Source organism: Hyaena hyaena, unplaced genomic scaffold (assembly GCF_003009895.1).
Source record: "Hyaena hyaena isolate Hyena2069 unplaced genomic scaffold, ASM300989v1 scaffold_169, whole genome shotgun sequence".
NCBI classification, from domain to species: Eukaryota; Metazoa; Chordata; class Mammalia; order Carnivora; family Hyaenidae; genus Hyaena; species Hyaena hyaena.
The window spans coordinates 2,142,905-2,160,368 of record NW_024080801.1 but is presented as its reverse complement, the minus strand read 5'-3'; the positions used below and the strand labels follow the sequence as shown (position 1 = coordinate 2,160,368).

At 47.5% G+C, this 17,464-nt stretch overlaps 1 long non-coding RNA gene across 1 annotated transcript; it reads right to left on the bottom strand.

Annotated features, from left to right (window-relative positions):
• Positions 1–9,420: 9,420 nt before the first annotated feature.
• On the bottom strand, positions 9,421–11,252 carry LOC120237057. Its single transcript, XR_005529841.1, has 2 exons — positions 10,892–11,252; positions 9,421–9,688 (listed from the first exon to the last, which is right to left on the bottom strand). It is a non-coding gene; the product is annotated as an uncharacterized LOC120237057 (long non-coding RNA).
• Positions 11,253–17,464: the final 6,212 nt, after the last annotated feature.

Below are 17,464 nucleotides of genomic sequence, written 5' to 3'. Positions count from 1 at the left end.
GCAAACTACCCAATCATGGCCCCACTGTAATGATTACTTGGGATCCCTACATTTGCATATTTATATAATTTCTTTCCTTCAACCTTGTCTCACTTTTTTTAAATGTTTATTTATTTCTGAGGGAGAGAACGAGAGACAGAGCATGAGCAAGGGAGGGACAGAGAGAGAGACACAGAAACCGAAGCAGGCTCCAGGCTCTGAGCTGTCAGCCCAGAGCCCGACATGGGGCTCAAACTCATGAGCTGTCAGATCATGACCTGAGCTGAAGTCAGATGCTTAACTGACCGAGCCACCCAAGCGCCCATCACTTTTTTTTATGGAAGCGGAAGTGTAATTTACATACAGTGTTTAATTAGTTTTGGGTGTACATTCTAGCGATTCAACATTTCTACATTACACAGCACACGTGGTGACCCTTCAATCCCCTTCCCCTGTCTCACCCATCCCCCACCCACGTAAAACTTTCACTATTTGCCAGTGGCATGATGCTATACACAGAAAATATACTTTTTTCTTTGTTTTCCTTTTCTCTTTTACTATATAAATCCTGACAGAATACCTGAAATACTTTGTGAAGTAAAGATAGATATTGATCTGTCAATAATTCCATTTATCCTCCCAATGACCCCAGGAAGAAAGCATCATTATTTCCATTTTAGACAAAGAGTAAGAGTCTCAGGGAGACCTCACAGGTATCATCCGCAGCAGAGTGAAATTCAGGCCCACGTCCGAGTGACCGCACGCGCCTTTTCCTCCCACTGCAAAAGGACCCTCCTGCCCTGATCACTGGGTCCCCTGCTCTCCTGGACATCATTGGCCTCCTCCCCCTCTTTGTGCAGAAAAACTACCTGACAGTCAAGATTATCTCCTTGGGGTAAATTCGCAGGAAACAAGTGATGGAGTCAAAGGCTATGAACGCATTACAGCTCTTGCCCAAATGCTGTGTGAAGGCGGCCACCATGTCCCTGAGGCCAATGGAGGAAACAAGATCTGTGAGACCCCAGGGCCGTCTGCAGTGGGGCCAGGACTGCAGCCTCCACTCGGCCGAGCCTCAGTCCAACACCGTCTCCTACGTGAAGGACGATATAGCTTCTCACCTCTTCCTGAAACCTCCCAGTCAACGTCAGGCTGGGAGCCATCGTTCAGCCTCACAGCACCCAGCTCCCCGGGAAAGGCAAGGGACCGCCAGCAGCCTGGTGGGGACAGGCTCATGGTCCCAGGCAGGCACCACCGTCGGGTCAGAGAAGCCAGGCTCTTGGAAATGGCCCCGGGCTGTGGGATTTCAAGCACAATAGTCCCCTCCAACAATAAGCACGAGCTACGCGGAACATGCACTAGATGTTACCCAGGAAGCTGCCTCAGACGCTGCCTCTCCCTTTTCTCCACTTTAACTTGTCCTACCCTCTGTTTCTTTATCCATCAAATGTTCGAATTGAGACGCAACAACGGGGCTGCTGTGGGGAATAAATGATACAACCCAGGCAAAGTGTCGTGACCAGGCCCAGCACATCCCCAGGGTTAATAAATGCGATTTGCGTGCATCAAATTTGGATAGTGTTTTACAGTTTACAATGGGTATTCACGTCCACATCAGTTCCTATGGTTTCAGTAAGTGACAGACCTTGGTGGCCTGAGACCAGTGGGAAGTGACAAGAAGGGATAAGGTCAGAATAAATTGACTCTGGCTTTTATGCTACTGCTCTGAGTCCTGGGGTGACTACATGCGTCTGTTTGCCAGGACAGCCCTGATTTCCTCCTGCTATGTTGGGGTGACAGTAAACGGTTCCCCCTTTACACCTCAGCGTGTACGGGTTTGGATGATACATTATCTGATCACCCTACCTCTAGACAGATCTATTCAGGGTTTCGATGAAGAGACACTGAATCATGATGTGATCAAAAGCTTGAATTCTGGATTCCGAGTTAATACAGTTTGGTCACTTTGTCGCTAGGTGACCATGGGCAAACTACTTAGTCTCTATGAATTCCAGTTTCCTCATCTACAAAGTGAGGACAAATTAAGACCAACCTCATAGGGTCATTGTGAAGGTGAAGGAGAGATGCCCCCCCACCAGATGCGTGCCCTAGGGGTGCCCAGGTGGCTCAGTTGGTTAAGGGTCTGACTTTGGCTCAGGTCATGATCTCACGGTTCATGAGTTCGAGCCCTGCATCAGGCTCTGTGCTGACAGCTCAGAGTCTGGAGCCTGCTTCAGATTCTGTGTCTCCCTCTCTCTCTCCCCCTCCCCTGCTCATCCTTTCTCTCTCTCTCTCTCTCTCTCCCTCTCTCTCTCAAAAATAAATTAAACATTAAAAACAATTTTTAAATGCAAGCCCAGCAAGGCAAGCATACAATCATCATTAGTCAGTGATATTAGTTCTTTTGGAAAAATAATTACTTGTTCAAAATGCTTCTGGAATCACATTTTGGCAGGCTCAACCCATCAAAAAGTTCAAAAGTTAAAGGACTCCACTGCCTCATAAATAAATCGAGGGTCACCTTTAAGCATACAGTTGGCAGGGGCTTCGGGCATTACTTGGTCATTTCAGATGCCAGCTGAGAAGGTTGACACCAGTGAGATTTCGCCCTTGGCTTCCTTCAGAGTCACTGCTGAGGGCTGCTGGTGATTGGTGGCCATTCCTTCCACCACGGGATGTGTTAAATATTTACAGCTGGTCAGCCCTGGATGGAAGTCCTCGATGGCTATATATAACGTGGACTGTAACAGTGCCAGCAGGAGGAAGTTGCCCGCAACCTTGGTTATTCATTACCCTCTGTGACTCTCCCCTGGTGAGCCTCCCTCTCCTCTGGTCACCGGTGCTCCCTATTGCACGCACAGAGCAGGGGACACAGGTGGGGTGGAGGTGGGGCGGGGGGTGGGAGGGGAATGGGAGGAAGGATGGCTTTGCATCTGCGTGTGGCCCCAGGGCTCCAGAACGGCCAAGCTGCCTGGAGACCGCTCTCATTTCACACATGAGAGATCCGGGGCACAGAGAGCTTGAGGGATGTGCTCCAGGTCACAAGGCAAGTTAGTGGGTCCTCCTGCTGTGCCACGCTTTGTGAAATTCTGTTCCGATGGGTTCTTCGAGACATACTAGATCCTCTTCACTCCTTTCCCAAATTTTCTCATCCATGGGTTGACTCTAGAAAGGTCATGTGGCCCCAATCATATTCTTGGAGACCAAGAGAGGTTTCTGGCTTCATTCAAGAGAGGCTGTATGCCCCCTTGCCAGCCTCACAGCAGGGGTCATGCTGTCGATGCACCTCCACTCCCCTGCTCCACCAGCCCAGCCCTCTGTAGGTCCCCTGGGTCCTGAGGCATGCCCCAACGGTGCCCCACCTCCGCTTTACCCCACGAGCCTTGTGCTCCACATGAAGGATGTCGGTGTGGACACCAACACGTAAGGCACATAACAGCAGGTTTCCGTACTCACTGGCTCACCCAACCGGACCTGCTCCATGCTGCCCCTGATGCAATGAGTCTCGCTCTCCAGGTAACAGACCAGGCAGCATGGGAGAATTAATGCCCATTTCACAGCCTTTGGCCACTGAGAGATGGCAGACAGGAAGGAGCAGGCATTGAACCCTCTTCTTATCTCCCCTGAGGGGGCTCTTCCAAGACATGGTGCTTCCATTTGGCCCCTCAGAGTGGTCCTGCATGATCCAGAGAATGGCTATTTGGAGTGAAGCTATAGGCAGCTCATTGTCACCCCTCTTCTGCCTCGGTTCCCATTTTACTCCACGATCTTGCTTTTTGGGATCTTACCCACCAATAGAGCCTTAACACATATGTTTTCCTCAGGCTCTATTTCCTAAGAAATCCATGCTAAGACAAAGGTAAGCTCTAGTAATAAACAGTCAATGTCGTGGGGTCACAGTGGGGCTGGGTAACCCCGAATAATGTGGCGTAACCAAGTGGAAGCAGAGATTGTTCCTCTTCCCTCACTGAAATCGCCCAGGCTTCTAGAATAGTGCCTGGAGACAGTAGCACCCAATAAATGTTAGTGGAATGGACAAGCACTACCATAAATTTGTACAGGGCTTTGCAGCTGAGAAAGTGCTTTCACATACAGGATTACCTCACGATTTCCAAGGCCCCCCTGTGCGGGATGGGTAAGAAGTGTCTTACCATTTTTGACTGTGAGGAAACTAAGTCTCAGGGCTACTCAAGGTTGCAGAGCTGGCTGGTAAGACCACCTAAGCTTGCAGACTTGAACAAAATTCTTTGGAGTATACTTCTTTCGTTTTGTTTTATGCTACTAGTTATCAGGGTCTAAGAACAGGCAACAGTTTGGGGTAATCCGTCCAACAAAGCAGGTATTAAAGATTGAGCAATTTCTAAAGTCTGGAGGAGACAGAGGTCCCAAAATTCCATGAGATGGAGAAGTCGGCTCCGGGCATCAGGGGAAGGGGGTGTTGATGTCACCCTGCTTCTGTAGCTGTTTCTCCCTCTGTTCAGAGATGTTGTCCATGAGGGTTTGAAAGGGAGACCATGAGTCCCCTGATATAATCAAAGATACCTGAGAGTGAGGGGGGGAGACGGGGAAGGTAATGCTTCAGTTTATGAAGTACTCACACATATTATCTCATTTAATGCAATCATCTGAGAAGTGAGTGAGTGTAGCTTTTGCTTCATGACAAACAACTCCAGACTTAATGGTTTACAACAACAACTGTTTATTAAGCTTATGAACCTACAAGTTGTCCATTTGGACTGGATGTAGCTCAGTGGCTGGCTCTTCTGGTCTTATTAGATCCCCCTCCCCTTTGAGCCCAGTGGGCTGCAGAGTCAGCTGGGAGCTGGCTGGCCTGGGATAACTTTCCCTGGGATAAGGCACCTCTGCTCCACATGGTTCTCCTCCTCCAGCAGGGTCGCGTGGGCTTATTCACACAGCAGAAGCAGGGGTCCAAAAGAACTAGCTGAAGCACGCAAGGCTCCTTAAACTTTAAGCCCCTACCTGGTGCACTGTCTCTTTTACTGCATCCTGTTAGCAAAAGCAAGGCAAAAGTGCTGCCCCTACTCAACGGGTAGGGAAATGGACTCTAATTTTAAAGGGAAAAGTTGCAAAGTCACATTTCGAGGCATGACTCTGGAGAAGTATGAATAGTGGCTGGCTTGCATTGTGCCACAGTGATGTTATCCTACCTCTATAGCTGAGGGAAGTGGAGTTTCCAGAGGTGGGTGGCTTGTCCAAGGTCACACAGCACAAAAGCTGGAGTGTGGGACACAAATCTCGGACTCCTGCCTCTAAATCCAGAATAGCCAGCATCCTGCTCAGCCCATTGGAGGGTTCCCAAGACCAGCATGATGGCCCTTTCCTGAGACACTGAGGCTCAAGGAGAGGAAAGCCATGGACAAAATCAAGGTCCAATGTGATTAAGGCCTGGAGAGTTGCCAAAACTCCCTGGGGGAGGCAGAGATCAAAGACTTTTTGCACCAAACTGACATATAGCAGGAAAGGAAGAATGATGCACTGAAAGAGCCACACTCACAGAAAGCAGACTTGTGCCTACATGTTGGACACCACTTTGGGGGGACACCTTGCAAGAAAGGTGTAGATAAGGTCACAAGAGGGACAAGTCTCATTGAAAGGTGGGGACTGGACCACAGGGTCATGCAGTTGCCTTATGTCTCTTCTCATGTCTGTTGCTGTTTGGTTTAGTTTACTTCTTCTTTTGACTTTTGTTTAGAAGCAATCAAATCCAGTTTCCAAATTCAGAATGATTCCTACCTTCTAGGTTAGAGTGTTGAATTTGTGTTTGGGGCAAACTGCCCCTGGCTCTGAAAGGATCTTCATGGATTTGCAGGCTTAGGTGGTTATCCACCCATTGCTCTCAGGAAAACTATGCTTAGTGCTCTCAAGGGTCTAGGAGATGCAGAGACGCCTGAAGGTGCTTAAGAAGAAGTTGGCTGGAAGTTTGGGGGAGTTTTCCCCTGCCTTGTAGGGCATCTAGGAGGGAGTTGGGAAGCAGCAGCATTGGGGATCCTAAGCCAGGATTTAGGTCTCTGGACCCCAGAAGCAGTGCCCTGTGGCAGCAATGGGGTGTTTGTGCTACCCTTCAAGGGGGAACCCAAGGAGGAGGGCTGAGATGGGAATCTGTGCTGTTCAGCCTCAAGGAGGACTGCACCCCAAGAGTGGTGGTGGCCTATAGATCTTTGGCGGAGACCAAAGCCACATGAAGAGGGCTGAGCAGATGGTGCTCAAATGGAGAGTGTTGAAACATGTTGTAGTCAGAGATGGGTGAGACCTAGGGTGGCCTGGATACACCTGGCTACAGCAGAGCACCCCAAACTTAATCAGTGCTCGATGGGAGTTTGTTGCATTAATTAATGAGGTGAAAGCAATATATGACTACATGACAAGTCATTAAGAGGAGAGAAACCCCTTTTCTTTAAAAAAATGTTTTATTTATTTATTTTGAGAGAGAGAAAACAAGTGAGGGACAGAGAGTGAGGGCACGAGAGAATCCCAAGCAGGCTCTGTATTGTCAGTGCAGAGCCTGACACAGGGCTCGAACCCACGAACCATGAGATCATGACCTGAGAGCCAAATTCAAGAGTCAGATGCTTAACCGACTAAGCCACCCAGGTGCCCCCAAACCTCTTTCCTTAAAGGGAAGTGATGACCTCAGAGATTGAACTAGACCAGTTATAATCTCTCCCACCAGCTTCTTCCTCAGCAGGATCTCCCTTCCTGGTGGTAAGGCTGCCAAGAGGGGCATCAATGTCCTCTTCCAGGATCCTAGGGACATCTTGATGCACCTATGTGGACTCTACTGGTCCACATGTATAATCCGTGGCTGTGGCCACTGTGAGCAACAGCGTCATGAGACCCACGCAAAGTACAGGTGGATTTAAATCCACAAGCAACAGCAACAACCTTGGGGTGGGGGAAGACAGTGGATCTTCATGCAAAAATCAGGGGCCCTTGCAAGAAAAAGAGGATGTGGAAGTATCAATGTCCACTCTGTAGTACCCATGACCCTGGGGTCCTTGGTTAGCCTTATTGAACCTCACTTTCTTATGGACGAAAACACAATTACAGCAAAAGCCTCACCATGGGATTTGTTTTGGGTGTAATTTGAAAGTGATAACATGAATATCGGTTGGAACTGGGTCTGGTAGAGAGCACGAATCTAGAGAGTCACATGAAACCATTCCCTTCCTGTTAGATTCAGCTTCATTTCTATGGAACAGGGATTAGCCTCTCTTTCCTTATAGAAACTTGTCAGGAATATCTTCACTGGGACACAAATGCGCCTTTTTCAGAATAAAACAAATGTACCATCTCTTGCCAAGTTCAGAGGCATCCAAGATTAGCAGTGTTCTCTAGCACACACCCCAGAAGGAGGGCAGATAGCAGAGGCTTGGGGAATTTTCCATAGGCCTTGAAGAGCAGTCCAAGTTATAAAAAGAATGTTCATGTTTAAAAATTAAATGTTTGGTTTAAATATTTAAATGTTCCATTTTTCCCCCTGCCTGGTTGTTAATTCAGTATTAAAACAGAAGAGGAATTGATGTACAGCCCTTGACACTGGCCTCCAGGGCTTTCTGAGTTGGTTCTTTCTTCGAAGTAATAATCATTTTAATAGATCACCATCGTCAGAGCTTCTCTTCTAGTCCAGAAACCAGGATAGGTGCTGTTCACTCATCAATTCATTCCCTCTTAACCTCGATCCCCCATTTACAGGCGAGGAGACTGGGGCGAATGGAGGCTATGCTGGTTTGTCCAAGATGACCCAGCCCTCCGTGAGACGATGGGACACGGGATATTAATCGGAGCCTGTCGGACCTCAAAGTCTGTGTCATTTCAACTGGCAATCGTAGGTCAGGGAATCAGACTCCAAACCACATCATCCCTGGAATACCCATAGTGGCCTCCTCACCGGTTGCTCTGAGGGAGTTACAGAAATGTGATTAGGGTTCAACAAGGTGCTTGCAAAAGATGAAAGGCTGCAAGATTAAAACCAGTCCTTGTTATAAATCAAACAGAGCGACGACAGGCATTTTCAAGTAGCACTTAAAGACACATCATCAGCAAAGTAATGAGATATTTATTGTTTTCAAGATTTACTGGCATTCTAATAAATGCCAAAATTGACATCCGTCAGTGTGGGTGTGAGATTCTGCCCAGAATGATAAGCCTGAACGTTCTTCTTAGCATTTAGGAAAAAAACACGGGGTGCAGGTGTGGCTCGCAAGATGGGTTCTGTCTGGTCAAACTGCGGGTCCTTGTGTGGAGGGAAAGACCTTGCCAATTTCAGAGTTCTCCATGTCTGACCAGGAAGGGACCTGAGAACTCTTCTCAACTAGCCATTGATTACACAGAGGGTAATGTGAGGACCAGAGAAGGGAAAGAAGTTGCCTGAGGTCACACAGCAAGTTGGTGGTGAAGGTGGGCTCCAGCCTGAGACTCCCGCCTCCCCATGCAGAGCAACTTTGACTCTGCCATGCAGCTTCTGAGCCTTCCTAACATAAGAGAAAGTATTTTCCAATAGAGGGCGATTGACAAGACGGCCAGGGGATACCGACTGTGGCAGAGAGGACGAGGCAGGAGCGAAGTCTCTCAGCAGAGTGGAGAGATGAGGAGTCCGAGACAGCTAGAGATCCACCTTGGGGTTGGGAAGCCCAAGGCCCACACTACGGTCCTGGGGTCTCAGCAGCTCCAGGAACCCGCAGAGGAGACAATTGTTCACCTCGTGGTTATGGAGGACACATGAATGAAGGAGTCCCCGGAAGTCTTCCCCAGCAGGGCTTAAAGATGGCAAAAGGTACGCACATGAATCCACAGAAGAATGTCTTGGAATCATGGAGGTCTTGGTTCCCATCACACACACACACACACACACACACACACACACACACACACACACACTCACACATGTATACATAGACAGATGCCAAGCTAAAAGATTAGCGATGAAGGAATTATATTCGAGCCTGAGTCAGAGACTCTAAGACAGGATTTCTTAAACCAGCACTATCAACATTGGGGGCTAGATCATTCTTAGTTGGGAGAGAGGGGCTGTCATGTGCATTGCAGGATGTATAGCAGCATCCTGATCTACTCCCAAGGTGTCAGCACCCACAACCCCTGTCAAGTGGGGCAACCAAAAGTATCTCCAGGCATTATTAAACGTACCTCTCACCCCTCTTGAGAACTACTGATCTAAAATAATGATTGATAACATCTCATGGGTTCAGTCTTTGTCTTTTCTTTTTAAATTTTATTGATTTATTTTGAGAGAGATATAGAGAGAGAGATTGAGAGAGAGAGCTTAAGCAAGATAAAGGGCAGAGAAAGAGGGAGAGAATGAATCCCAAACAGCCTCCACACTCTAAGTGCAGAAACCGGCATGGGGCTCAATCTCCTGAACTGTGAGATCATGACCTGAGCCGAAATCAAGAGTCACACACTTAACCAACTGAGCCAGCCAGGCGCCCCAGTCTTTGTAATTTTTAAAATGTTGTTTTGACAGCATCCTCTAATTGACTGGAATACTAACAGTGTCCAATGTTTACCTTTAGCTTCCTAAATAATGAACAATACATATTTTTCAAATTATATATTTTAAGGCAAAAGCAAATGCACTCCCATGGTTAATAGTGCTTCTGAGAAGTTCATTGGCATGGGCCATCTGGTCATCACTTAATGATATCCATCCATTTGGTGCTAACACACATTTTGTCTGAAAGAGAAGCAAATAAGCCACAATTTAAAGATGTCCAAAGGCTGCTTCAAGAAATCCCATCCTGTCCACTCAGCAACTGAAATACTAGGCCAGTTACCAGAATCTCCTGAGAAAACTTTGTGAAGATACACATTTGTAGGACCTGTCCGGGTATTCCAAGGGATGAAGTCCTGAAATCTGTATTTTTTAAAAATCTCTCTCCATGAGATTGGGATGATGGTACCTTGGAGGGAATCACTGCCAGGGTTAGCATCCCTTATTCTTATTAAAAATCAAGATGGTCCTTATTCTCATCATCCTTTGTTACCACAGTAGTGGGTAAATTCACAGATTGGCAAGGGCAGTTTTTGCAATAATGCATGAAGTCCAGATTTATTCACTTACCAAGAGCCACTTTATAAACACAACTTGAAAGTCAAGTTTGTAAGTCCATGACTGAATAGCTAACACTGGTCAATGATCCCTCCCAACTCAGTGAATTGTCATGTCCTAATAACAGAGAGGATGCGCGGCCCTACCCCCTCACTCAGGAAGCACTTGAAACTCTTCCAAACATGTCTGTCAGGGAGGGAGCACCAGACAGGAAGTCAGGAGCTTTCTTACTTTTCTCCAGCCTTGCCCTGCCACTTACACCTGTCTGACCTTGATGAGGTCACTTCACCTTTCTGGGTCCCAATTTCCTCATCTGGAAAGTCAGATTAAATAAAGATGGCTGAAACAAGACCAAGCCATCAACTGAGTACCTAACTTGCCCAAAGATAGGCTAGATAAGGTGGAAATTGGGACAGAATCCAGGCCACCTCCCTACAGCCATTCAAGGTCAGTCCCTCTGCTTCTGCTACACCACTTGCCTGGGCTATGAGCCCCTTTAGATTATTACACTCTTGAAAAGAGTGAAGAGATCTTGAGGACTTATATTCTAACCCCTATCTGCCCTTAAAGCAAGATGGAACCTTGGATGTTACCCATGTTGGGTGCTTATTCTTTTCATCTGTTAAAGGGGTGGCCTTGACTAAATGAATGAGAAAGAGGTAATGTGGCCATGACCTCTCATTACCTACCGGAGACACAGCAAACACTCTATTGCTATCCAGAAGCCACTCTCCCCACTTTCTGTCTTGCTGATGGACCCACACTTCACCCAGGATGCCCATATGCCAGGTCCAGGAGGACTTTCAGGATCCTTTGCTACATACTCACTTTCCCAGTATCCCCTGCAGCTGGAAGACACCATGCAATCCAGTTGTGACAAAGGAAACATGAGGAGGCATTTCTGAGGAAGCTTTTGATTCCCTGGTGAAGGCTACAGGCAGGAAGGTAGAGCTGAATGGCTTGGTCCCTTAATCCCATCTTGATCCCTGGACCAGCTAGAGACATCTTGGGCAGATAAAGAGGCAACACAGCACGAAAAGAAGACTGAGGAAGACAGAGGCAAAAGACAGGAGACAAGTCCTCGATGACACGGATGAGCTGCCTCCCTCAGGGTCTCTTGTTAAATAAACATTATGAGCCCTTTTGGTCGAAGCAACTGTTAAGGACTCTGTAAAGCTGCACAAACACAAACATGTGTTTGCTTTGCTTGGGGCTGGAATTAAATCCATTGATGTGGTCACGGTGATTATCTCCTGCTGATCAGTAACTCTTATCAGCAGCTACACATGTCTTTGAGTAATAAGAAATAGTCAAATGAATTGCTTTGTATAAATGCAGTCTGTTTGGTGGACAGAAACCTTCCCAAATATGGAGCCCCCGAGGGAAGAAGAGAAATATTATAAGGGAGTCTTTGGTGGCGAAGAGAGAAAATGAAGGCCACCATTACTGTGCTGGCACTCTCCTGGTCATATGCGTTTGTCTGCAGGCTCTTGACTTATGCCTGGCGCTGTTCAAGGAGGGGACACAGCGATAACAAGGCAGGCAAGGGCTTGTCCTCACAGGGTTGGACAGCCATGTGACAGGCTGTTGAGAAGGGATTATAGATGAGACGAAGGCCAGAAAAGAAGGAAGGTGCTACATAGAAACTCTAATAGCAGAAGAGGGAAACCCCATCAGGGCTCCAGGGAAGGGCCTCTCTAAAGAAACCCCACTTCAGCTGACACCTCGAAAGCAAATGAGAGTTCGCCTGAAGTGGAGAAGGAAATGGAAGGTTCCAGAGAGAGGGAAGAACAACATCCAATCATCAGGACAATCTTGTGCTGTGCACAGGAGAAGAGATTATCATTTCCATCTCCGTCAGTCAAGACAAGCTATGTTATACAATAGGAGCAAACAACCCAGACATTTTTAAAGGTTCAAAGTAAAGCAAGTTTGTTTCTGCCTCAGCCTTACTTACGTGCCATAGGTGGACTAGGGGTTCTGCACGTGCTAATTCCTCTGGAATCCAGGCTGCTGGAGGCTCCCTCTAGATCCACACATCCACAGGCACAGAGACAAGGGGAGGAAAGCATGGCAAAGCCATACACTGACTCTTCAAAGCTTTTACCCAGAAGCGTCCGGTGTCATTTCTGTACACATTTCACTGCTTGACGCAGAGCACATGGTCACAAGTATCATCCCCTTACAGGAAAGGGCACCAAATATATTCTACTGCATCCCTGTACTCTTAAGTACCAATGAAAATGCAGACGCTTTAAGAGGTTACGTGATTTGGTCACAGTCACTCGGCTAAGATGTAGCAGAGCCAGAATTTTTTTTTTTTAATTTTAAAAAATATTTTCTTTTAATATTTATTTATTTGAGGGAGGGAGGGGCAGAAAGAGATAGAGACACACAGGGTCCAGGCTGAGGGCTGTCTGCACAGAGCCCAACATGGGGCTTGCACTCAAAAACCATAAGATCATGACCTGAGCTGGAGGCAGACACTTAACTGATTGAGTCTCCCAGGCACCCCCATCCAGGATTTAGAATACCGCTTCCATTTCTAAGTCTAGAGCCCTGGCTGCCATGACCGGAAGCGAATTGAGTGATTCAGGCTTGGAAATGCTCTAGCAGACACCACAGGGAACCCACAGTTCTGTGCATGTGGACTCCGTGTGCTGGCCACTCTGAGCAAATAGATAACCGCAGCGCCCTTTCCGAGCACCTTCCCTCCAGCCAGCGTGGCCGGCAGAACTGAAGGTCGGGGCTCCCTGGGAGTGCCCTCATTGCTCCGAGGCTCACGACTCTTCTTCCATCTGCTGCTCTGAAACTTGCAGACATCTGTGGGTCTGAGCTGCCAAGATGCCCCCCCCACCACCGCTCCACAGGCACCTTCTTCTTGCAACAACGGGCTTCTGGTTTTCCCAGCACAGAAGGCTGCTGTCACCACCTCAGCCTATTCCCAGGGAAGTTTCTGGCTTCTCACCTCCTCAGAGATGAGGAGATTCTAGCAGGATCTTCTCGATCCATGTCCACGACCAGGTAAGAGTCATATGCATGTTTGACATTTGTGAGGGTAAGAAGCCAAGAGGTTGGCTAATCTCCACATTTGTGGGGGCAAGTGGTTCCCTCCTCAAACACACTATAATCAAAATATCTAAGGAACCTTTGCTAGACCTTTAGGGATCGTTTTGAGACAGTTTGAAGGACATTTAAAAAGCTGTTTAAATAAATTCTGTCACTGAAATAAACTCGCTCCCGGCATCCTCTGGTCAGAGAGTTCTGCTGGCTCTGCCTTCAAAACGTGTGCACTGTCTGACCAGTACATCACCTCCACCAGAGCGCCAGCAACTGGCTCCCACCCGGACTCTGGCTTCCCTCCTTCCTCGCCCCGCCTGAGTCACTTCTCCACATGCCGGAGCGATTCAAAACAGCCATCAGAGGGGCTCCTGGGGGGCTCAGTCGGTTAAGCATCCGACATCGGCTCAGGTCATGATCTCTCGGTTCATGAGTTCGAGCCCCACGTCGGGCTCTGTGCTGACAGCTCAGAGCCTGGAGCCTGCTTCAGATTCTGTGTCTCCATCTGTCTCTGCTCCTCTCCTGCTCATGATCTGTCTCTCAATAATAAATAAGCATTAAAAATTTTAAGAAAAAACAAAAACAGCCATCAGAGCAAGTCACGTGTCTGCTGCAGCCCCCCGGTGGTTGCCATCTCCCTCAGAGCGGAAATTGCCCTCAGTGGAATGGCCCGCTGGCCTCTCGTGGTTTGGGCCTGTGGCCTGGCAGCCCCGTCTCCTCACAGCCACCCCACAGGTTCACACCCCAGTCGTGCAGGCCTCCCGGATGTGCATGAGCACACCAGGCACTGTGTCCGGGCCAGTGCATTGCCACTCCTCTTTCCTGCACATTCTACCTCACCTCTGAGACCTGCATGTCCTATCCTCTCTCTGTTTTTTCTCCCCAGCACTTGTCAACCTCCAGCACAGAATGTCTGCTGTTGTATAGTTTATTGCCTGTCTACACCGGTGGAAAGCTCCAGGAGGACCGAATTGTGTGTCCCTCTTTGTTCACTGATGCAAAAACACCATTCATGGAGCAATATCTGGCACATTGCTCAATATGCCAGACATTGAGTTCAATCAATATTTGTCGAATACAGGAACCCTGTGCTGCCCTAATGGCAGTTGCCTACCCATGAACCTTCCTCCCTGAGCCTGGCAAGAATCACTGCTGAGATCTCTCCAGCAGTGAGATCTCTCCAGCAGTGAGAAGCACGGGCTTTGAAGGGAAACAGACCTGGGTTTGGATCCTGACTGTGACACTTAGTGCCATGACCCCATGGGAACCGTACCTAATACAGCTGAACTCCCCTTTCTCTGCATAATGAGACACCATTCTACAAAGTTTTTGTGAGGAATAAATGATATCATGCACTTGGAGCACAGAATACAGCGTCTGACCGAGAATACACCCTTGAGGGCCAGTGGCAGCGATTCTGAATTATGAACGTGATAACACAGAGAGGTCACATGGCTGAGGCGGGCAGGGATGAGGCTGCCTGCAGCTCGTGCACCAGTGAAGTGCCCACTCCGGCAAGACAGTCTTGCAGCCCTTGAAATTCAAACTTTGCTTCAACGAAGTTTCAAATTAACATACGACATGTATCTTCAGAGACTCTGCCAAATAGTCAAAATCACAAGGTTAAGCTTCAAACACCAAGGTTTCCTGAAATATTAAGTAGCATTGGAAAAAGAAGCAATACAGCGGGAAATGAAGGGGGGGATGTTAAGTGGATTTGTAGAATTCTAGAATTTCAACTAGTAGGGACTTTACAGAATGTCCGTCCCTAACCCTGTGGCACATATTACCCTGAAAGTCCAGCAGAGCCTGGACTAGGGGAGATCCAAGAGGCCCCCAACACCGAGAGTTCTTTTTTAAAGTTTATTTCTTTATTTTGAGAGAGAAAGAGAGGGGGTAAGGGCAGACAGAATGAGAGAGAGAGAGAAAGAATCCCAAGAAGGCTCAGCACCGTCAGTGCAGATTTGGGGCTCGAACTCACAAACTGTGAGGTCATGACCTAAGCTGAAACCAAGAATCAGACACTTAACCAACTGAGCCACCCAAGCTGGCCAACTCTGAGAGGTCTTTAAGTCGTGTGCCCCCAGGTGCCTCGAGACCCGCCGAGAGCCCTGTAGGCAAAGAATCCTCTATGAGATGGAATAGAGGAGGGGGAGTGTGTCTCTTGCAGCCCCCACATGGATAAGAAAATGTGGGAGCCCTAGATAATTGTCTTTTTCCTTTCTTTTGTTTAAGCCTGAATGACCCTGAGGCAGCAAGAACTCCAGGCTCCACCTCAGCTCATGGAGTACATCTGGATTTGCCGAGACCACTCAGTGTCAGGTTGGTCACATTTGCAAACACCTGCCCTCCACCAGACAGATGATCCTCCCCCCAGGTGTTGTCCTGTGTAAGCGACACCACAGACCTGTTTCTCAGGTGCACTCCTCTTCGTGAGCTCTCACCCTTCTGTGAGTTGGCTCAGGACCCACACACCTGGAAGAGCTTCATCTATTTTGTCACTGCCACTTTGGGGTTTTCAGAGGTACAAGTGAGGCCACTGGATCAGCATCCAGGTGAGGTGGGAAGCTCGTGGGAATGTGCATGTGCTTTAGTGCCAGGTGCTCCTGGCTGGGGACACTGGCTCTGCCTTCACTAGCTCTGTGTTTATGGACAAATCCAGCAGCCTTCATTTCCTTATGAGGAGAGGTAGTGCTAAACACAGTGTTGAGGGCTGTTACAAAGAACAGAAACAGTATATACAAGAGCCTGGTACAGCCACCTGGGTGGCTCAGTCAGTTGAGCATCCAACTCTTGATTTCAGTTCAGGTCATATTCCCAGGGTCAAGGAATTGAGTTCCACATTAGCCTCTGCACTGAGCATGGAGCCTGCTTGCAATTCTATCTCCTTCTCCCTTTGCCCCTCTCCCTTACTTATGTTTGCTTGCTTTCTCTATAAAATAAGATAAATAAAATTAAATAATAAAATAAAATACAAGAGCCTGGTACAGAGTGGGTCATTGATGAGTTGTAGCGTTTTCATTATCTTCTAAAATATCCCTTTGTTTCATTGCCTTTCTGCATCTCATCGTACCTCAACTACAGCAGAATCCACCCAATGGGCTTCCTGCCTGAGTCTTGCCCCTTCCCATCTTTTCTCTAATGCAGTTATAAAGATGTCACCTAAACCCTAGACACAATAATGCTCCTTTCTGCATAAATCACCACAGTGTCTTGGAGGACTCGCTGTGTGAGTAAATATGAATATGAAACACATTGATAGAGATGTCACTGTTGGGGCTTCTAGTTGCAAGAAACAGAAGCTGGTTCTGACTGATAAAGCAGGAAATAAATGATTTAAAGGATTTGGGGTGCATAATAATTACAAAGGGATAAATAGTAGCTTCACAGTAGAGAAACCTAGAAGTCAGCACCTTAATCAAGTGATCAAAGAAACATCATGAGTAAAGGACAAATCAATACCATGCGCCTCCTGATATGAGGCACTGAGGAGGACACAATAGCACTTCCTTCATTTTTCTGCCAAGCATGCATTTAACATCATTCTAATAATGAGGAAACATCAGACAAACCCAAACTGAGACACCTTCTACAAAGTAAAATGCCTGTCTGTTTTCTTAGCAAATGTTAAGGTCAAGATAGGAAAAGAAATATGGAAGAACTATTCCAGATTGAAAGAGATTAGGGATGTAGGACAGTTAAATAAAATGTGTACTCCTAGATTGGATCCTGGACCAGAAAATAATGTTTTCATCTCTTGCACAAAAACATTAGTCACCCAGCTGTGAGATTGGGTTGGTAGAAGTGTATTGGTGTGGATTTTGTGATTTTGCTCATTGCACTAAGGGGGATGTTAGAAAGAGTGGAGGGCTGGGTAGCTCAGAGACTCGCAGGGACAGCTGGTGAGTCAGACCTGAGCTTCAGCTTTCAGGAGCAACATCCCTAACTGGTAAGGACATCAGCCCTGGAGCTCATTAGACGTGTGATAGTTTATGAACAGCTAGGAAACTCTGCATCAGGAATTTGGTCTGCTCCCAAAACTCTTCCAAACCTGGGTGCTTCTCCAACCAACCTCTGCAGGAAAATGGGTCACTGCAGGAGTCGAACTGTGCCTATTACTCACTTTCACACCAGATCTGCGTGGGTGTCAGTGACCAGCACAACTTGTTGAAAGTACAGATGGTCTGTGTCCTTGCTGCAAGGGAGGCTATGAATTTGAGATTTCTGGTTTCTACACTGAGGATGGGAAACTCATAAGGTGAGGAAACCATTTTACAAAATTCATAAAGTGTGTTAGCTTACTTTGAAAAGTCATAAAATATGGCCTAGGTAAGAGATAAT